Genomic DNA, 22,566 nt, shown 5'->3' on the forward strand with positions numbered 1-22,566 from the left:
CTCAATGAGCCGAATGGTGCAATTCTGCTCCTATCTCTTGGACCCGGTGGGAAAGTGTTGAACAATGACATCTATCTTGGAATGTTCTGTGGCAGATGGAACCGCTCCGCATTTCTTTTTTATGCAGAGAAGCGTACGATCTGCTCCCAACACCTGCAACCTCAGCACCTGGTATGAAGATAAGACAGACAGGTGTGCTGCTTGTGGCGAGAAGGGAACACTTCAACATATTTTGAGTGCATGCAGAGTCAATCTTTCCAGCGGCATGTACACTTGGAGACACAACAACATTCTCAAAGTTGTAACAGAAGCGGTTGAGCAGAGAGTACTGCAGCACAACTTATCTCATGCCCCATGCTGCACAGAACATCGCATATCACTTGTGAAAGAAGGCTCCAAGTCAAGGGTGTACAGCACAGGCTCACGATCAAGCATACTTTCCTCAGCCAATGATTGGTGTGTCAAGGATGACCTGGATGGGAAAGGCAGTTTCCCGGAGCAAATAGCTTTCGCAACATTGCGTCCAGATATAATCGTATCGTCTGACACCAGTAGAGAAGTGGTTATTGGTGAACTCACAGTCCCCTGGGAAGACAACATCGATGAAGCCCATGAGCACAAGTTAACCAAGTATGCAGAATTAAGATCAGAGTGCAGAGGCAGAGGGTGGAAGGTCTCATGCTATCCATTTGAAGCAGGTTGCCGTGGGATTATTGCGTTCACTCTCCAGAAATGGCTGCGTGACCTTGGCTTCACTAGAAGAGAGATCAAGTCAACCAGCAGGGCTGTAGCTGAGGCAGCAGAGACAGGATCAGCATGGGTGTGGACCAAGTATGTCCAGAGGGGCAGATAGTCAGACAGTGTATACATAGCTTGCAAACCCTTCAGTAGTTGCATAGACACCTGAAGAGCAAACTATCTGTTGGATGGAAGTGACTGATAGAGGCAGATGCCAAGTTTTTAAGCTCACCAGTGGGAAGTGGTGCTTTAGCACTGCTGGCCCACCACCTCGAGGGAGTCTTGATCATTAGCGGGCCGAAACTCCTGAAGGCAGGTGGCAGATCAACTGATGATCCCACTGATGATAGCACAGGACAGTTAACATCTTAGTCCATGTGTATTTTGTAACTCTTACTCCTGATCTTTGATCAACATTTTATCTGATTCATTCCATAGCTTAGTTACATCTTTTGAAGATTGAGTGTTTCCCTTACAATTTCCTCTCAACAATTTGAATGCAAGTGTTACTTGTGGAAATTACCCGTACCTTTCTGTCCACTTTCTGCCTATTAAAGTGCAGGGCTGGCAGAGCACATAATATTTGTGATTTAAGCTGCTTTGAGCTACGCAACACCACACAATTTAAAATGGGATGGCTGTGACTGTTTATGGATTCAGGCTATTAAATAAAGGATTTGATTTCTATTAATAGATGGCTCTTCTCTATTTTAGGACTCACTGTCCAAGTTAAATAAATATTCTAGCAATAAAGTGCATTGCCTGAAGCTGCTGGATTATAAATTTTGCAAGATGAAGTTGCTGCAGGGGGACATTTTCCAGAATATTTCTGTCATATGTGCATGTGCACTTAATTAATTTAACAATGGCTGAAAACGCCAGCATATGGCTCTTAGGAGACATACAGCACCAGCAAACCATGCAACAATTAACAAAGAGCAGAAAGTAGTCCTGCAGCACATGTATAAATTGTAGGACTGACGAATACTTTACCTTAAAAGTGGATGAAAGAAGAATGCGGTATAAACAAAATGTTGTACTTAGAGATGGAACGAAGATTCAAGATTGTTTATTGTCATTCACCAGAGCAAAGGAGAACAATATGATTGTTACTCCGGATCTGATGCAGCATAAAGAACACAATAACAAAACAAAGCACAATAAATTTAAATATAAAGCAAGCCAATAAAACACAGTGTTACACACGTAGACTGATTGTATTTAAGGAGGCACTGTGTGAATGTAGTGGTGGGTGGCTTCGTGGGTGTTGATCAGCCTGACGGCTTGGGGGAAATATCTGCTTTTGAGTCTGGTGGTCCTCGGGTGGATGTTGCGTTGCTTCTTCCCCTGATAGGAGTGGGATGAAATACCATAAATGCCATTTGCTTCCAAGCCTTTATTCTGATGTTCACTATTCTAGTGTGAAGTCATTTCAAGGAGTGTGGTGCATTAGGTAGTTCCAGCAATCTGGGTTCAATCCTCATCTCTAGCACTGTCTGTGTCATCATCACCATCAGGTGCTGTGCTCAGTTTGAGCTTTGACTGCCATGGCCCACACACTCCTGTTTCGGGTCAAGTGGATCAATTCATTGGTATTCATTTCCAGTTCTCTGGCTGCTGTCTCCATCATCATTTGTCTTTGTCTTCCTCTTGCTTTCTTCCCTTCAATCTTTTCCATAATTACCATGCATTCTGACTCCTCTTTCCTGATCACATGTCCAATGAAGTTACGTTGCCTTTTCATGATCTCATACATTATTTCTCCATTTGTGTTTGCTCTGTTCATGACATCCTGGTTAGATATTCGTTTTGTCCATGATATTCTTTGCATCCTCCTCAAAAACCACATCTCTGCTGCTAAATTCATTTCCTCATGTTACTAGATATTGTCCAACATTCTGAGCCATATAACATAACTGGGTAAACATAACATTTCAGTACTCTTCAGGTGGGTTGTCATACCTAGTTTAGTATTGGTCAGTATACTTTTCATTCTCTCTCTTCTTCAATCTTTTTATTAATTTCATAAAAATAAACATAACATGGTAGTAGTACAAAGTTATTGGGAATACATTGTTATAATTAGCATAAGTGATTACAAAAACATAACACTTAAATAATAAAACTCCCAATCATATAGGATACAAATGAATAATATAAAACAAAGAAAAATATCTAAAAAAAACATGAAAAAGGAAAAAAAATAATAGCACCCCCCCAAAAAAACTGATCTAATCAGAATTAATCAACTAAACTAAAAAAAAAAGACACGGGCTGCTTTGTAACATTGTAAAAGAAAGGAGAAAAGAGAAAACCTTAGTGTCGATGACTCCGTTCCTCTCAACCAATATTACAAAGAAGTAAAATAAGTTTGGAAATGGTCAAATTACATCATATGAAAATGTTGAATAAATGGCCTCCAAGCCTTTTCAAATTTGATAGAGGGGTCATAAACAACACTTCTAATTCTTTCCAAGTTTAAACACAGCATAGTGAGAAAACCAGTGAAATGTGGTAGGAGGATTAATTTCTTTCCAGTTCAGCAAAATGGATCTTCTAGCCATTAAAGTAAGAAATGCAATCATCCGACGAGCTGAAGAGGTTAAATGATTTGATTGGTAACCCAAAAATAGCAGTAGTTGGGTGAGGTTGTAAGTCTATATTCAAAACCGTTGAAATAATATCAAAAATATCTTTCCAATATTTTTTCAACAAAGGACATGACCACAACATGTGAGTTAAAGAAGCTATCTCGGAATGACATCTACCACATACAGAATTTATATAAGAGTAAGAACGAGATAATTTATCTTTGGACATATGAGCCCTGTGTACTACTTTAAACTGTATCAATGCATGTTTAGCACATATAGAGGATGAGTTAACTAATTGAAGAATTTTTTCCTATTTTTCAATCGGTACAGTGATCTTAAGTTCTCTTTCCCAATCAGTTTTAATTTTATTAGATACATCAGGACATAAATTCATTATTATATTATAAATAACTGCTACAACACCTTTCAGAAAAAGATTTAAATATAAATTTTTTTCCAAAATATCCATTGGATATAAATGTGGAAAATTAGGGGAAACAGTAATTACAAAGTTTCTAACCTGTAAATATCTAAAAAAGTGAGATCTAGGTAAATTGTATTTATTATTCTTGTTTCATTCTCGTAAAGATGTCTTTTGCCATCCTAATTCTTCTTTTGATGTCTATGTCACACCTGCCATCTGATGTCACCCAGCTTCCTGTAGCAAAAGTTCTTTACTTGTTTTATGTCTTCCCCGTTTATTCTCAGCCTGCAGATAGGATTCTCCTTCTTTTTGGATATCACCATACATCCTGTCTTTTTGCAATTGATAGATAGACCCATTTTTGCACTTTCTTCAACAACTATATCAATTAAGTTTTGTAGTTCTTCTTCCGTACTTGCAAACTCCACACTGAATGCATGGAGTTTGCAATTCTCCCTGTGACCATGTGGGTTTTCTCCCAAGTCCCAAAGACCAATTGACTGGCTGAGCCGCCGTTGTTAAGTGCCTCTCGTGCAGGAGAAGCAGGATGGAATTGATAGATGTGGGAAACTGACGAGGTTACAGGGAACTGAAGAGGTGCAGTCAACTGGACAAATGGCCTACTCTCTCTATTTTTAAGTTTAGGTTTGTAGGGACTTCTTTGGGAACAGAGAAGGTAGGTGGGGATCAGGCTGAGGTTTATGGACAGTGATGTGGGTGAGTTGGAGGAAAGGCCCATCCTTTTAAAGTCATCCGGAGGATGAGTTGCGAAGGTTTCAGAGACCGAGACTATTGTTTTTCTTAAATGTTGCTTCTTTGTTCTGAATGTAACTCAGTAAAGAAATCTGCTATGCTCATTAGTGGTCATTTATAGTCATTTATAATCATTTCTTTATGGCTGTAACTAATAAACTCTATATGTACTCACTGTGGTTAGTTGCGTATTGGTCTTCAGATTCCCACAGAAGCCAATCTCTGGTCAGGTCAATTTACTCATCACAAAAAGTGGGCTGGCCCCATAGAGGGAGGTCTGTAACACCCAGCCAAGTGAGAATTCCTTCTCCTCACTTGAGGGTATTTAGGATATCGGAGCTACTTGCCTCCGGTTGGGTAGAAGAGTGCACTTGGAAGGAGAGAGTTATGAATTGGGTGCTGATATTTGGATGAATGACCCCCCCCCCCCACTTAATCCCTGTACTGGCAGGCAGACCCCAGAACTCATAGCACCACGGGCCAGCCAGACACCATAAAAGGACCTACTGGGACTTAAGTATCCAAAGCCTCAAATAAATTGCCATACCAATTCCCTTTGTTATTTTTAACTCCTCCCACCAATTGTGGATCATTTATTTATTTATTTTTATTTAGCCACCCAGCATGGTTTGCACCCATGTGACTGATTATCTTGTACGTCTTTGGAACGTGGGAGGAAACCGGAGCACCTGGAGGAAATCCGTGCAGTTAGCAGGGAGAATGTATGGTACAAACCCCTTGCAGACAGTGGTGGAATTGAACCCAGGTCACTGGCGTTGTAATAGCATTACACCATTACACCAACTGCAATGCTGCTGTGCAGCCCCAAATCACAGCCCATTGATACAGAGTTGCAGTGGCTGATTTTGGTGCCATTCTTTTAAAAAAGCTTATTTGTTTTGGAGATCAGGACAAAAAAAAATTTATTGCCCTTTCCTGGTTACCCTAGTGATTAGTTGTTTCTTGAACTGCGGCAGCCCTTCTGCTTGGGGTATTCCCACAATACTGCTGGGCAGGGTTTCCATGACGAAGAATGTCTGCTGATGTACTGTATTGCCAAGACTTGCTTCCGGCCAAGATGGCGCCAAGCTGCAGGCTCTGTCGAGGTTATGGTTCAGACTTTGTTGTTTGTTTCTGTTCCTTTTTAAGTTTGTAAGGATAGGTTTGGGGAAAGAGAGGGGAGTTAGAGGTCTGGCCAGAGTCTAGTCATCTGCTCTGCATTTGAAGCTCAGTGACGTAGATGGAGGACATCTGTGATCGAATGTTGGGCCGGCAAATCAGTGAGGAAGAGGGCTGGAGGCCTCTTCCCAGTTCAGTGAATTGTCGGCGGGTTCCAGGACCAGAGTCCCATAAGGGCAAGAGAGCCGGTGATGCCCCCGGGTACGCCAGACCAGAGTTCGAGGCCTTGTGTTGCTGTCTCTTCATCAGCTTGTCCTAATGCTTGGGTCCACAACAAGGACCACCATTTGTCATCAATGGTGAGTCCTGGGTTGATACTGAAGATCGCAGCCAAAAGATCGAACGGAAGTCTGGAGGTTGAGGGCTGATGGCCGGATCCCTGCGTCTGAGTATCTCTGTGAGTCTTCTGGGGAAGTCGAAGGCCTAATGTCTGCAAGTCCAAGTCCAGTGGAGGCTGGAGGCCCAAATCGGCCTGTCCAGGAGTTGGAGGAGTGTGTATGTGAATGAGTGAGTGAGTGGGAGGGAGGAATGGGTCTTGCTTTGCTCTTGTTACCTCTGACATCCCTCCCTATACTTCCCTCCAATCACCTTAAAATTATGACCCCTGGTATTAAATATTTCTACTCTGGCGAAAAAGTCACTGGCTGTCCTCTCGATCTATGCCTCTTATCATCTTGTAAGATGGTTAGACTCCTTGTTGGATATGCTCACCGACCTTTACTTCTCTGGTGCAAAAGTTGCTGGTGTTTTATCAGCCTGTGCATGAACGTTGTTTATGTTTAGCTGCATGGTTGACCCTGGCCAGAGAGGCATGGGCTGCAATATTTGTCAAGGGTTTGTGAATGGAAACAGTGAACACCCTCGTATCTCATGTATCGATGGAAGGAATTTCATTGCTGCTCTGTCTGGAAATGGATAGGCCAGGATGCTGTCCTATGGACCTTTTGCAGTAACATTTGGGGATTGGGATCTTTGACTTCCAATAACAATATCCTTTGTATAAATTGTGACTTTAACCACTAGGGATTTTCCCCCTGCACAGACATTGACTTCAGTTTTCCCTGGATCCCTTGATGCTACACTTGGTCAAGCAAGGGCTGCTTTGACTCTCCATCTGTCATCTCACCTCTGAAATTCGTGTTTGGTCTGCCGGGCCCTTAGAGCCTTCGGTTTTTAAATAAGGGACCCTATACTTCTCACAATTCTCCAAGCGTGGTCTGACCAATGCCTTAAAAAGCCTCAGTATTACATACTTGCTATATCCCAGTCTATTCTATTTACAAGAAAATAAACAAATACAATAGAATTTATGAAAAACTACATTATCAAATACCAGTAACAGCCAATGTGCAAATGAAAAATATGATAATTGTGATATAATGATAAAATAATATGTATGTATTACTTAATCTTGAATCTTGAAAAATCAAAGCAAACCGTTACAATTTCTTAAGAAAAAAATTCTCTGGACCTTTTTTTTGCATGGGATCTCCAGCTGTTTCTGCTAGGTGTGAGGTGTGAACTTAACTTTCTTAGTTTGCTATTCCTGGTTTTGAAGACAGACTAGAGATTCATGAGAGTGATCCCAGGAATGAAAGGGTTAACATATAAGGAACATTTGATGTATCTGGGCTTGTACTCGCTGGAATTTAAAAGAATGAGGTGTGGGATCTCATTGAAACCTATTGAATATTGAAAGGCCTAGATAAGAGTGGATGTCGAGAGGGTGTTTCCTATCGTGGGGGAGTCTAGGACCAGAAGGCACAGCCTCAGAATAGAAGGATGTCCCTTTAGAACAGAGATGAGGAGGAATTTTTTTAGCCAAAGGGTGCTGAATCTGTAGAAATCTTCGCCACAGATGGCTGTGGAGGCCACATCATCGGGTATATTTAAAGCGGAGTTCAATAGGTTCTTGATTAGTAAGGGCGCCAAAGGTAACGGAGAAAAGGCAGGAGAATGGATTTGAGAGGTCCTCCGCAGCCGTCTTGCGGCACTGAATTCCACAGATACACCACTTTTGTTAAAGAAATTCCTTCTCATCTCTGTTCTAAAGGGACATCCTTGTGTACTAAGGCTGCACCCTCTGGTCCTAGATTCCCCCATTATAGAAAACATCCTCTTGTTGCCTTGTGCTAGTGAGTAAAACCCTTGCAACCGGAGCAGAAGAAGCGGGAACTTTAAACAGGAGCCTTTTCAGTTGCTGCTGGATCTCACAGAACACGTGCCATTTAGGAGTAAGCTGCAGATTCCTGTGGAAGATGACAAAGGAAGATAAAGTTCATGTAAGGATTTGACCTCTGGGTGCTCTCCGGATTCAGCTCATCAAGTTCAATTCAAGTAGGCAGACAGAGTCAGATTTATTAGCACTGGCGTATGTCATGAAATCTGTTGTTTTGTGGCAGAGGTACAGTGCAACACACAAAAAATACTATATATTATAAGAATAATATAAAACAAGATTAATAAGCAGTGCAAAAAGAGAGCAAAAAATAGTGAGGTAGTGTTATGGGTTCATTGTCCGTTCAGAAATCGGATGGTGGAGGGGAAGAAGCTGTTCCTGAACCACTGAGTGTGTGTCTTCAGGCTTCTGTATCTCCTCCCTGATGGTGGCAGTGAGAAGAAGGCATGTTGCTGATGGTTCTTAATGATAGGCGCTGCCTTTTTGAGACATTGCTGTTTGAGGATGGCCTCGATGGTAGGGAGGCTAGTGCCCGTGATGGAACCAGCTGAGTTTACAATTCCCTGCAGCTTTTTCTATCCTTTGTAGTGCCCCCTCCATACCAGATGGTGATGTAATCAGTTAGGGTGCTCCCCCCAGTTTTTAGGCATCCGTTAGTCTCGTGAGACCATGGATTTGCACCTTAGAAGGTTTCCAGGGCGCAGGCCTGGGCAAGGTTGTATGGAAGACCGGCAGTTGCCCATGCTGCAAGTCTCTCCTCTCCACGCCACTGACATTGTCTAAGGGAAGGGCAAGGGCCGATACAGCTTGGCACTGGTGTCATCGCAGAGCAATGTGTGGTTAAGTGCCTTGCTCAAGGACACAACACGCTGCCTCAGCTGAGGCTCGAACTAGCGACCTTCAGATCACTAGTCCAACACCTTAACCACTTGGCCACACGCCAACACAACCTGTAGAAATCCAGTACACCTGTAGAAATCTGCGAGTGTCTTTGGTGAGATACCGAATCTCCTCAAACTCCTAATGAAGTATAGCCACTGGCATGTCCTCTTTGTGATTGCACCAATATGTTGGGCATAGGATAAATCTTCTGAGTTGATGATACCCAGGAACTGGACCCCCAGGTGTGGCACTTGACAGCAGATATGGGAGAGAAATGTGTAGGCCTCTGATCATCAGTGTTATTACCTACTAATAACCTGTTGCCTGAACCAGCAGAGAATTGCATACAAGTGTGAAAGATGATTATTTTGCACCAAGAGCAATGTTGGATCCTGGTGTTTTTGCAATCCAGAAGTCAAGACTGACGCAATAAAACTTGTTGCTTCCAGCCTCTTTATTAGATGTTACAAGGGTAAAGAATAAACAAAGAAAAGACAGAGGAAAAGAAGTCATGGTCGTCTTATATTCAGATTAGAGATAAACACAAAGGTTCTTTTCCGCAGAGAATGATGGGTGCATGAAACAACCTGCCAGGAGTGCTGATAGAGGCAGATACATTAGGGACGTTTAAGAGCCTCATAGATAGGCACATGTGGGATAGAAAATTGGAGGCTATGTAGGATGGAAGGGTTAAATTGATTTTCGAGCATATAGGAGGGAGATTTAAAATGTAGCTGAGTGGTGCCACAACAACAACCTTTCATTCAAAGTCAGCAAGACCAAGGAGCTGATTATTGACTTCAGTAGGAGGAAACTGGAGGTCCATCAGGAGATGAGAGTCATCAACTTTAGATTCCTTGGGGTTATTATTTCAGAGGATTTGTCCTGGGCCCATTATGTAAGTGCCATTATGAAGAAAGCATGGCAGTGCCTTTACTTCCTTAGAAGTTTGCGAAGATTCAGTATGACATCTAAAACTTTGTCAAACATCTGTAAACGTGTGGTGGAGAGTATAATGACTGGTTGCATCACAGTCTGGTGTGGAAACACCAATGCCCTTGAATGGAAAATCCGACAAAATGTAGTGGATACAACCCAGTCTATCACAAGTAAAGCTCTCCCTACCATTGAGCACATCTGCAAGGAGTGCCGTTACAGGAACGCAGCATTCATCAACACGGACACCCACCACCCAGGCCATGCTCTCTTCTCCCTACTGCCATCAAGAAGAAAGTACAGGAGCCCCAGGACCCACACAACTAGGTTCAGGATGAGTTATTACCCCTCAAGCATCAGGGTCTTGAACCAAAGGGGATAACAATTCAACCTCACTCCCCTCCCCATCCTATGCACTCAATTTGAAGGTCCCTTCATCTCATGTTCTTGATATTTATTTATTATTATTATTATTTCATTTTGTATTTGCACAGTTTGTTGTCTGTTGCACACTGGTTGACTACCCAGTTGGTGTGGTCTTTCATTGATTTTATTACGTTTCTTGGATTTACCGTCTACGCCTACAAGAAAACACATCTCAGGATTGTATATGGTGACAATATGTACTTGGAATAATAAATTTACTTTGAACTTTGAATTGGAATAGGCTAAAAGGTTGACATAACATTATTGGTCAAAAGGCCTGTACTGTGCTGTGGTGTTCTATCTTTTAAAATTCCAGTGATAGAAATTAACATATAAAATGGCGAGACTCAAGTGGTGTGAAATCTGCTGTAGATGAACTAAGAAACTTCTGGAAAAATGCAGAATCAACTGTACCATAATTTCTGGAAAATTGACCGAGCAATTGCATGCAACACACACAAAATGCTGGAGGAACTCAGTGGCCCAAAACGTTGACTGTACTCTTTTCCACAGATGCTGCCTGGCCTGCTGAGTTCCTCCAGCATTTTGTGTGTATTGCTCGGATTTCCAGCATCTGCAGATTTTCTCTTGTTTGTGGAGCAATTGCATGTATATAAGTGATTATATTGTTACGTACCCCGTAACGGGTTAAAAGAACCAGCAGAAATGGAATACACCTGGAGTCTGGTCTGCTGTTAACTAATTCTATTTTATTAGTAACTACATAATAAAGTAACATAAAACCAGATAAATCAAACAGGTTAGCAGAGCTTATGCATATATAGCTGTGTAAATGTAAAACCCAAACTTCTTCAAACTTAGGTGATAAGTAATACAGTCTTACTATGGTGGGTAAGAAAAGTTCAGTTCAGATGCACAGGTTAATTAATGTGAGATGTTTGTAATCCAGAGGCAAATGTTGTGAGAAGGCAATTATGTCGATATTCCACAGATTCCATGACAGCAATACAGGGTAACAATAGTAGTAGGTTTTATCTCTGAAAGTGTTCCACTCCACACATGGAATATCACCGACAGTTATCTTCAATGAATATCCTTTCAACACAAGTGGTACCACACCCGAATTGGGCTACGGGACATCTCAAAGTGGTGGCCACAGGATACTCCAATAGAATCCACGTATGGATTATCACCAACAGTAGTTTATCACAAAGGGGACTCTCTTCAAGGGAACCACCACCCAGGCAAGGGTCGACACACTGGTAAATTCCACAAGGTTACTTCAAACACACAACGTGATAGCCACTTATCCAGTTCCACAACATATGAAATAACTCCAACAGTGATTTGCCACAGGGGTGCCTTTCTTCAGTGAACTACCACACCCAGACAAAGGGTAAACACACACGTGGTATTCACAAAGGTTTTCCCCTCACCAGAGAACCCACTCCTGTGGATTAACTAAGTGACAATCACACTTTCGTAGTCGAATGGAAACAAACTCACCCTCACAGGCTACTTAGAGAGAGAGTCCAAACAGTGATCTCTTTGTCACCAAGTTTCTTCTGTTTCAAACCTATCGCTCCTCTCTCCTCTTCCTGCAAACTTGTTCTAGTTGCAGAAAACTTGTGAGAGTCATTTATCAATTCTCAGGATCGATCTCAACTCACCCCTTTTGGGCTACTGAAAGTTTAAACCAGCGACCGACTCACTAGTGTCTTCCATTGACCGAATCCATCTTGACTCTAACTGTGTGTGTCTGTGTGTCCTTGTATATTCAAAACAAGCTGCAGAGAAACGATAACATCAATTGTCCATCAAATGACTCCACCTCTCTCTCTCTCTCTGGAGCAGCTCAATCAGTGTCCAAAAGTCAGTCTTATTCTCCTGGCATTTTAAAGTGACAGTCCACAGAAAATATGAACCCTAGGGGTACATAACACCATAAAAATGCAAGCAAGCATAGGAAAATTAAACTACAAGAAAAATGATAATTTCACACCCTAAACAGGGCAGCACGGTAGCATAGTGGTTAATGGAATTGCTTTACAGTGCCAGCTGTAAGATTGGGATTCGATTCCCAGCTGCTGCCCGTGAGAAGTTTGTACGTTCTCCCCGTGACCGTGTGGGCTTGTTTTGGGTGCTCCGGTTCCCTCCCACATTCCAATCAAATACCGTTAGGGTTGGTGAGTTGTGGGCGTGCTACGTGTTGGTGCTGGAAGCGTGGCAACACTTGCAGGCTGCCCAGTGCAATCCTCGCCAATTTGACTTGATACAAACAACGCATTTTACCGGATGTTTTGATGTACACTTGATAAATAAAGCTATTTAGATTATGAGAACACTCAGTCCTCTTATTGTTATTTAGAAATGCATACATGCATTGAGAAATGATACAATGTTTCTCCGGAGTGATATCACAGAAAACAGGACAGACCAAAGACTAACACTGACAGAACCACATAATTATAACATATAGTTACAGCAGTGCAAAGCAATGCCATAATTTGATGAAGAACAAACCATGGGCACGATAAAAAAAAGTCTCAAAAGTCCCCGAGTCGATGACTTCCGAGTCCCCGATAGCAGGCAGCAAAAGGGAGAAACTCCCTGCCATAAACCTCCAAGGCACCGACAACTTGCCGATGCCTTGGAAGCAGCCGACCACAGCCGACACTGAGTCCATCCGTCCGAAAACTTCGAGCCTCCGACCAGCCCTCTGATACATCCTCCCGAGCGCCATCCTCTGCTGAGTGTCTTCGACCTCGCCCCGGCCGCTGAAACAAGCAAAGCCGAGGATTTCAGGGCCTTCTGCTCCGGAGGTTCTGGTTACCACACAGTAGCAGCGGCAGCGAAGCGGGCATTTCAGAAGTTTTCCAGATGTTCCTCCGTGCTCTCACGTCTGTCTCCATCAAATCAGAATTGTGCACGGTCCCCTACTTGACAAATAACAGACATCACCACTGGAGTGGCTGGATTTTTAACAAATCCAACAATGGCTTCCTTCTCATGCTGCACATGGAATCTCCATGCTATACAATGGAGAGATTCACACCTTTGAAGGATAGGTTATCATTATTTTATCTATCATTCCCTTGTATCTGAGCAACCTGATGAAATTACAGTTGAATGTGCAGTACATTGACATGTTCCTCTAAACACCCATGTCTCTACCTCAGGGGGTCATAGATTCAGCACAGAAACAGGCCCTTCAGCCCATTGAGGCCATGCTGACTGTCAGCCAACCATTTATGTTAATGCTACATTAACTCAGATTCTGATGCACTTATCTATTATATGTACATCGAAGCATACAGTGAAATGCATCGTTTGCGTTAATAACCAATAGAACCTAAAGATGTGCTGGAAGCAGCCTGCAAGTGTTGCCGTAGATTCCAGTGCCAGCACAGCATGACCACAGAGTTCAGCAGCACAACACAAGCAACAACAATAGCAACAGCAAAAGGAACCCCTTTTCTCATTCCCACCACCCACCCACATTCACACACAGAAAGCTCTCCAGTCCCAGGACAGGCCACCACCAGACTGTTAACCTCCAGTCCCCGGCCCGGACTTGCAAACGTCGGGCCTCCAACTTCCAGGCCCTGCCCAAGGAGCCTCGACCATCAGGCCTCAACTTGCAGGCTCACCAACTTGGGTCTTCAATTACAATTTTTAAAAATTCTCGTTGACTCTCTTCCCAGATTCTACCACTCACTTACAGAACAGGGGCAACTGACAGCAGCTAGTTAATCTGTCAATTTGCATGTCCATGAGATGTGGGAATACTTGGAGGAAACCAATCCGGTTAGTGAGAGAACATGTAAACACCACGCAGTCAACACTCAAGATAAAGATCGAATCTGGAGTTCTGGCTATGTGATGTTGCAGGCACCACAGTGTAACCTCTTATGCTATGGCTGTATTTCCAACTTTTCTAGTTTTGTAAGACCTAATAAGATAATGTACAGGGCTGTGTGTTCTTTCTCAAAAGCAGCTACATATTCCAGCTTCTGAGGGAAAAATTGTCAATATAAAACTGCAGTTTATTCTAAGTGCCCATGCCTATAAAATTCAGGAAGCAAATCTAACTTCTGTTATGGATATTCTGTTTAATTGCTCCCAGTATGACCAGTAAAACTGAAGAATAATCTTCTGTAGCAATCATTTACCAAAAATGTCTGCTATGTGGTTCTTTTATGTGGCTCTATGTGACATTGGTTGTGTGTCCATTTTTCTTTGTGTGCAGTCTTTCACTGATTCTGTTGTGCTTCTTTGTATTTACTGTGAATGCCCACAAGAAAATGAATCTCAGGGTGTATGTGGTGACATACAGTGCACATACTTTGACAATAAATTTACTTTGTACTTTGTATTTAAGCCATTTGGAAGTGTAATTTATTTATTCCAACAGTGGTATGTGTGCCAGAAACAAGAAAGCACAGTGCTTTGTCATTCACTAGTCAAAGTATGGTTTGGAACTCGTCCATCTGCAGGGCTTTTCCTCTTAGGTCATACTTACAAAGAACGTAGAATATTACAGCACCATACAGGCCTTTTAGTCCATGGTATTGGGCCAACCTTATAATCTACTCTAAGATCAATCTAACCCCTCCATCCCACATAGCCATTCATTTTTCTATCATCCATGTGCCTATCTATAAGAGTTTATGAATATCACTCACCACAATGTATTTAAAAAAAACCTCTGACATCCCTTCAAACTTTCCTCCAATCACCTCAAAATTTTACCCCCTCATATTAGCCATTTTTGCCCTGGGGGAAAAAATCTCTGGCTACCTATTTGATCTATTGTCTTGTCCATCTCCACCAAGTCATCTCTCCTCCTTTGTTCCAGCCCAAGCTCACTCAACTAATCCTCATAAGACATGCGCATCATCTAATACTTGTATTGCACTTACCAAATAGAGTCTTGATTAGCAACACTGGGTGTTATGGACTGTGCATAGAAATTTCTGGAAATAACATTGTTGACCATGGGGGTTTTCATGGCTGTAGTTAGACATAATAACATCCTGAGCAGTTTAAAGTGGATTATTACAGCACCATGGAGAGTGAACACAAAATCAATTGATCTCCATTTTAATTCCAACTGTGCAGCCTTTGTTCCTTATGAAGAGATTTCTCTCTGTGTTGCCACAAGAATCTAATTCCTGCAGTCTGTGGAAAAGATTGATAGACCTGTATCAACCGCAGTGTAATAAATAAATTTTTATTCCTTTCAAAGGAAATGGTGGCATTGTAGGGTCCCTCAGTAATTGCTAATGGGATATACTAGAGATTGCAAGTGACCTCACTGTATTGCTCTATGCGTACTATCCAAACTCTCTTCCTGCTTGAGACCTGGTAGATCTTACACTCTGTTAGATCTGGTGGATCTTGCACTCTTGTTAGATCTGGTGGATCTTCAGTCTGGTAGATCTTGCACTGAAGCTTGATCAGAGTAACTCTCTTCATTCCCCTTGCCTCTTCTAGGTCATGGACCTTAATTTCCATCAGTTGCTTTCCTTTTTAATGGATTTAAACCTTCTCCCAGTCATTGTCAATATTTCACAAGAGAAGAAAATAAAAATCCAGTATAATGTTTCATCCCATTTACTGTAAATAGCATATTTATTTCCTGGTTTGTAGTTAACAATAGGGAGATTGTTTTTATAATGACCTGTTCTTCCATATGTGTTTCTAAGTTAGAAAAGACCCTCCACAGGACTATAGAAAATGGGTGAAATTGGACACTGAGATAGGTGGTAGTGAGTCAGTAGCTTATGGTAGGTTGCTGCTTCCGTCTTCAGGAATATGGATCTCTGTTCACTCCGTGTGACTGACTGCTCTCAACTTGTTCTGTCTGTAAAACTAAAGCCAAATATTTAACTCTCAGGTTGTGGGATTGGCAGGGGCAGCATAGCCAGTTAACCTATGGTGGGATAGTAGACAACAGCAATCCTGCAGATGCTGGAAATTCAAGCAACACACATCAAAGTTGCTGGTGAACGCAGCAGGCCAGGCAGCATCTCTAGGAAGAGGTGCAGTCGATGTTTCAGGCTGAGACCCTTCGTCAGAGTTCTTCCTTCAGTTAGTCCTGACGAAGGGTCTCGGCCTGAAACTCGACTGCACCTCTTCCTAGAGATGCTGCCTGGCCTGCCGCGTTCACCAGCAACTTTGATGTGCATTGTGGGATAGTAGAGTTGTTTTAACAGACTTGGCTTTGCGTGGTTAACATAAAAACAAAATACAGTGCAATAATGAATTAAACATAATCTTGCATATCCTCACCCACACAAAGTGTTTGATCTTTTTAACTTGCTGTAGCATAAAACCTATACAGAAAAACCCTCTGCTGAGTTGCTTCCGTGTTTCCCGATGCTGGTAATTGGTTTATTATTGTCACCTGTACTGAAGTAGAGCGAACAGCAGCTACCTGAAAGACCCGGAACAAAACCACCAAAGATCCTTACTAAAAGATTTTGAGGATGAGCTGAAGGGCAGATGCACTAACATCGGCGTCCTGGAGGAGGCCAACACGAACAGCCTCTCCACCATGATAAAGCAAGACCAACTCCGATGGATAGGTCATGTTGTCTGGATGCCTAACTCACATCTCCCCAAACAGATCCTTCATTCCCAATTAAAGGAAGGTCAGCGAGCCCCTGGTGGGCAAACAAAAGTCTTCAAAGATAACATCCGAATCAGCTTGAAGTGATTCAACATTACATCAAAAAACTATGAAGACATCACACTCAATAGATACACCTGGAGGAAATTTGTTCGAGGGGGCTGCGCTACACGAGAACTGCCTCTGCTGTGCAGCAGAGAACAAGTGGCATCTGCAGAAGGAGAGAGTGAACAACCAAAGGACACAACTATCAACCACAGCCACCGTTTACTCTTGCCCACGCTGCACAGAATGTGTGGATCCCGGATCGGCCTCTATAACCACCTGAGGACCCGCCAACAGACAACCCCTTAGGAGAACATCGTACCCCACTCGTGTTATCACACTACTGCTTGGCTCCAGTGACTACCTTGTTTAGCATGCCATCCATACAGATCATCTCATCACACCAGTGCATTGAGGCAGTGTCAAGAAAAATAAAACTATAACAGAATGCAGAATATAGTGTTAGAGTTAGACAGTTCAGTGCAGGCAGGCAGGAAGGTGCAAGGCTATGTTGAGGTATATTGTGAGGTCAAGACACCATCTTATCATACAAGTCATAAACACAAGGAAGTCTGCAGAGGTTGGAAATCCAAAGCAAAACACACACACACACACACACACACACACACACACACACACACACACACACACACACACACACACACACACACACACACACACACACACACAGTAGGAACTCAGCAATTGAAGCAACATCTATGGAAATGAATACATAGTCGATGTTTTGAGCCGAGACCTGAAAGTCCTGAAGGGTCTTGGAAGAAGTGTCGGCTCTCTATTCATTTCTACAGGTGCCACCTGATCTGCTGAGTCCTCCAGCATTTTGTGTGTGTTGCCTATCATACAAGTGATCCATTCTTTTCTTTTCAAAGTGCTAGGAAGTTGCCATGTGCTTTCAGGCTTTTATATCTCCTGCCTGATAGGAGGTAGGGGACTAGAGAATATTTGGGGGGGGGGAATGGCCTTTGATTATAGAATTGGTTTATCATTGTCACACGTACCAAGATACAGTGAAAAACTTGTCTTGCCTATTGTTCATACAGATCAAATCATTACACCTTGAGGGAGAATAAGGTGAAACATAACAGAATACAGAATAAACAGCTTCAAGGAGAATACAGTGCAGGTAAGCAATAAGGCGCAAGATCATTATAGTGTAGACTGTGAGGCCCAGAGTACATCTTATCATACTAGGGAGCCACTTAATAGTCTTAGAATAGTGACGTAGAAGCTGTCGGCGACCCTGGTGGTGTGTGCTTTCAGGCTTTTGTATCTCCTGCCCGATGGGAGGGGGGAGAAGAGAGAGTGTGTGGGGTGGGTGGGGAGATTGATTATGCTAGTTGCTTCACTGAGGCAGAGTCTGTAGGCAGGTGGCTGGTTCCTGTTGTGATCGCAACTCTCTGCAGTTTCTTGTCGTCTTGGGCAGAGCAGTTACCGTACCAAGAGTGATGCATCCAGAAAAGATGATTACTCTGGTGCGCTGATAAAAATTGTTTTGGGTCAAAGGGGACATGCTCAATTTCCTTAGCCTCCTGAGGAAAAAGATGCACTGGTGCACTTGCCTGGTGAGGCCTGCCAGAGGCTTTGGGCTAAATAAATTGTGAATTATATTTAAAGATGGATTTTGCATCCTTGCTTCTAACGTTTGGCTATCTTGCGACCTCCGCTTTCTGCTATAAATTGAAGCTTATTCCTAATTGTCTTAAAAAGACTGTGACACCAAACCTTTTGAAATGCACCCATTTCTGCGATTGGTTCCAGCCAGGTAACTACAATAAAATAGGAGCTGCTCAAAAAGTGGATGTTGTGGGGGATGAGGAGAAGGCAAAAGTGTGAAGGAGTTTAAATGGATATAGAAAAAATGTTTTGTAGACCTGTGGATCTAAGTATGCTGAGAGTTTGACCACTGTGTGTGTCCTGTGAAGGTGACTAGCAGACATCCCACCCTGCAAAAACTCATTTCAGGGAGGTAGCACCATCAATTTGCGGGAGACTTCCAGGAGAGGTGGGATGTCTGCAATAGAGCAGCTCCTTAGCAGCTGGCCAGCTAGTTTAAATAATGTTTGCTATGCTAATGAATGAATGACACCTGTTAAACTCACCTCAACATGTCTTTTACAGTCTTAACCCACCATGGGCAATAGAAAAGTCACTGTTGCAAACAGTGCAGCGAGCAACAATGTCATTATTTTGATCCCTATTAGGCAGGGGTACACTTTAGTGTAGTCTGGGGTGACGTACGTTTTATATATTTTTTTGGATCACTCTGCAATGGCGTGCTCTCGCTCGCACGCTCTCTCTCTCGTCGCTCGCGCGCTCTCGCTTGCTTTCTCTCTCGCTCTCTCTCCCTCTCTCGCTTGCTTTCGCTCTTGCTTGCCTTCTCTCTCGCTCGCTCTCTCTCGCTTGCCTTTGCTCTCGCTCGCGCACACGCGCTCTCTCTCGTGCTGGCTCTCGTGCTCTCTCTTGCTTTTCTCTCGCTCACTCTCAAAAAAATTGATTTGCGTGATATTGTATATAATTTGCGGGCATCAGGGAGCCACTATTAATATGCGGGAAACTCCCGGAGGTTCTGGGAGAGGTGGGATGTCTGGACTAGCCCCCGGTGGCAGGTCAGCATTAGAGTCGGGTTTATCATTGTTGATATGTGTTGCAAAGATGTGCTGTTTTGCTGCAGCAGTACAGTGCAATGCATACAAAATACCACAGAGGGGAAGAAGCTGTTCCTAGAACATTGAGTGTGTGTTTCTTCAGGCTCCTGGACCTCCTCTTTGATTGTAGTAACGTGAAGAGGGTTTATCATGGCGGTGGGTGATGCATCAAATCTTAATTTTCATAATAAATTACATTATTATTATGTAGCTCTCCACATTTTTATTTATCTAGGTTCCTCTTCAAATTTTCAATCCAGAGTTGTCCTGACTGGATGCTGGAAATCTGAAATAAAGACAAAATATTGCTGGAAACACATAGCAGATCAAGCAGTGTCTGTGGGAAGTGAAATGTTTGAGGCCTCTGTTGGTCTGAATTGACCATGGATTTTGTATCCTAGCTGTCTAGATATGCAATCCTGGGCAGTACGACATGGGGAGAAAGCTGTTGCCCATGTAGTAAGCTTCCCCTCTCCGCACATCTGGCAAACCCAAGTGAATGGCAGAAACTGATCCAATTTGGTACCAGAAGCATCGCAGGAATTGTTGGTCAGTATTGAACTCAATGTAGGACTGCCTCAGGGACTCCAGCTCCAGATTTTTACCTCGGGATTTACTCCCGAAGCCTTCCCCATGAGTGGGTACAGCCGCAAGGCAGCGGAGGTTTGAGGTCAGAGTTTTCCTTCCCATAGCTGAGCTGCCAGCCATGGCTGACGAGCCCCATCTGCCCGAAGCGACTGGCTTTAAAGCGCCAATAACCCACCTTTGCCTCTTCTCCTGTCAGTAGAAATGGTTCCACCAGGCTTAGTAGCTAAGTCACACATGAAGGCCAGGAACTGGATTTGATTGTCAGAGGCTAATTGAGCCGCATGCCATTGGGGCATTTAATAGTTAGTGGAAGCTTGTCCCCATTACCACCCCCAGCTGTAACAACTTTAAGGAACCTGGGAAGAGAAATAGAAGAAACGTTTCAGGTTGAACACTTCATTAGAACCATGAAAGAGAGAAAAGAATCTAGTTTTGAGTTGCAGCAGGGAAGAGGAGGGACGGACAGGACAAATGGACAAATCTGCCATTGGGTGAGGACAAGGATGGTGTCAGTATAAGCTTGAAGGTTTGCAAGGTAACTGAAAGGATTTAAAGAAAGAGGCAATTAGTAAAGGAACTTGTAAAAGCTATATAATGTAGTTTAGAGCATAGTAAATATACAGCAGTTAAAGCACTATTGATAGAGAGAACAACTGTTAATCATACACATGGATAACTTACTGCAAAATGGATACAAACCGAAAGTGAGTTACATGAAACTGTTGAGTCCAGCAGGGTGGACTGCTGACTGTACTGAAACTTGCCTTGGGCATTGTTTGCATGGTGCTGATAGGTCAGCATGCAACAGGGATGCTGAGATGATGTTTCCCAGTAGTGGGTGTATCGAGGACCAGAGGGCACAGCCTCAGAATGTAAGGATGTCCCTTTAGAACAGAGATGAGGAGGAACTTCTTTAGCTAGAAGGTGGTGAATTTGTAGAGTTCACTACTACAGGTGGCTGTGGAGAATATGTCATTGGGTATGTTTACAGTGGATTCTTAATTAGTAAGGGCGTCGAAGGTACTGGGGAGAAGACAGGAGAATGGAGTTGAGAGGGATAATACATCAGCCATGGTAGAGTGGCAGCGCAGACTCGATGGTCTGAATTGCCAAATTCTGCTCTTATGGGATGTATACTTATAGTGGCGGGTAACTGGATACTCATGGCTGCTCCTGCAGAATGGTTAGCTTTGCAGAGTGGTCACCCAACCCGCATCTGTTTTTGCCAGTGTAGGAGAGACCATGCTGTGAGTGAGAAAGCAGTGCGCCAGGTTGGAAGTGCTCAGTGAATAAGGGCTTCGCTACATTGGGACCCTGTATGGTGGAAAGGGCAGAGGTGAAAGGTCAGGCATTGCACCAATGGCGACATTGTAACGTAGTGATCAGCGCAATCGCTTTACCACACTCCAAAGTGATCACCTAGTCTGTAAGGAATTCAAAGGTTTGTCCCCGTGACCGTGTAGGTTTCCTCCAGGTGCTCCGGTTTCCTCCTACATTCCAAATATTTCCAGGTGAGGGTTACTGAGTTGTGGACTGGCTCTGTAGTGCCGAAAGCTTGGTGACACTGGCGGCCGGCCCCGAGCACAATCCTCGCTGATTTACTTTGACTTATGTGAGCAACACTTTACCCTTTCTGCTCTGATGTACATGTTCAGGAACAGTTCAGGAAAATGGCGTTGAGAGGATAATAAATCAGCCACGTTGGAATGGCAGAGCAGGCATGATAGTCTGAATGGCCTGATTCTGTTCCTGTGTCTCGGGGTTTTGTGCTTTTCAGGTCGAATATAGGCAAGGGGCTGTATGGGTCCTAGTGCCCTTCCCTTGGACAACATCGGTGTCGTGGAGAGGGGAGACTTGCAGCATGGGCAACTGCCGGTCTTCCATACAACCTTGCCCAGCCCTGCGCCCTGGAGAGTGAAAACCTTCCAGGCACAGATCCATGATCTCGCAAGGCTAACGGATGCCTTTATTATTATAGGCAAGGGCATTTCCTGTTGAAGCCTCCCATCTCTGCTCCATCTTTAATGTTGTTGAGGCTGACAACAGAATTTCTATACCACTTGTCTTCGGGGCACAGAGATCTGAGAACTTACATTTTCAGACAAGTTCTGCTCACCTCCTCATTCAGCAGTTTAAATAGGTTTATAAATTGGAAACTAATTGTCCTCATATAGTAAGCCTTCAGAATTCAATTTGTAAATTGAGTTGGAAATGATACACATCTTTTTAATGAAAGTCACATCATCTGCTGCATTGCTGCCAGCACCTGCTGCTGCAGTGACTCAGTTCCACGAGAATGGCAACGACAGCCTGGGAACTTCATTCACCCTTTATCTGCTGCACCGTCGTCGTGCTGAGCATCAGGCAATTGGGAAATGGGAAAATGGCCACTGAAATGTTGAAACAGTCTTACTAAGTAGCTTTTCATATATATATATATATATATATATATATATATATATATATATATATAGAAAGAGGTAACGAAAGAGAATGAACTACGGCACAGAAACTGGCCCTTCAGCCCATCTAGTCCATGCTGTTATTCTGCTTCGTCC

The 22,566-nt window shown here is 43.2% G+C and overlaps 1 protein-coding gene across 3 annotated transcripts in view; it reads left to right on the forward strand.

Moving 5' to 3' along the window:
* LOC140199674 (neurocalcin-delta) overlaps positions 1–22,566 on the forward strand; it is a 351,531-nt gene that overhangs the window by 41,656 nt on the left and 287,309 nt on the right. Inside the window, exon 2 of one of the 3 annotated variants that reach the window (XM_072262168.1) lies at positions 17,816–17,898. The exons of the other annotated variants lie outside the window; for them this stretch is intronic. The gene's annotated coding sequence lies outside the window, so the exon portion shown is untranslated. The remainder of the gene's footprint in view (positions 1–17,815; positions 17,899–22,566) is intronic. 3 annotated transcript variants of the gene reach the window in all.

The sequence above is a fragment of the Mobula birostris genome, chromosome 1 (genome assembly GCF_030028105.1).
Source record: "Mobula birostris isolate sMobBir1 chromosome 1, sMobBir1.hap1, whole genome shotgun sequence".
In the NCBI taxonomy this organism is placed as follows: Eukaryota; Metazoa; Chordata; class Chondrichthyes; order Myliobatiformes; family Myliobatidae; genus Mobula; species Mobula birostris.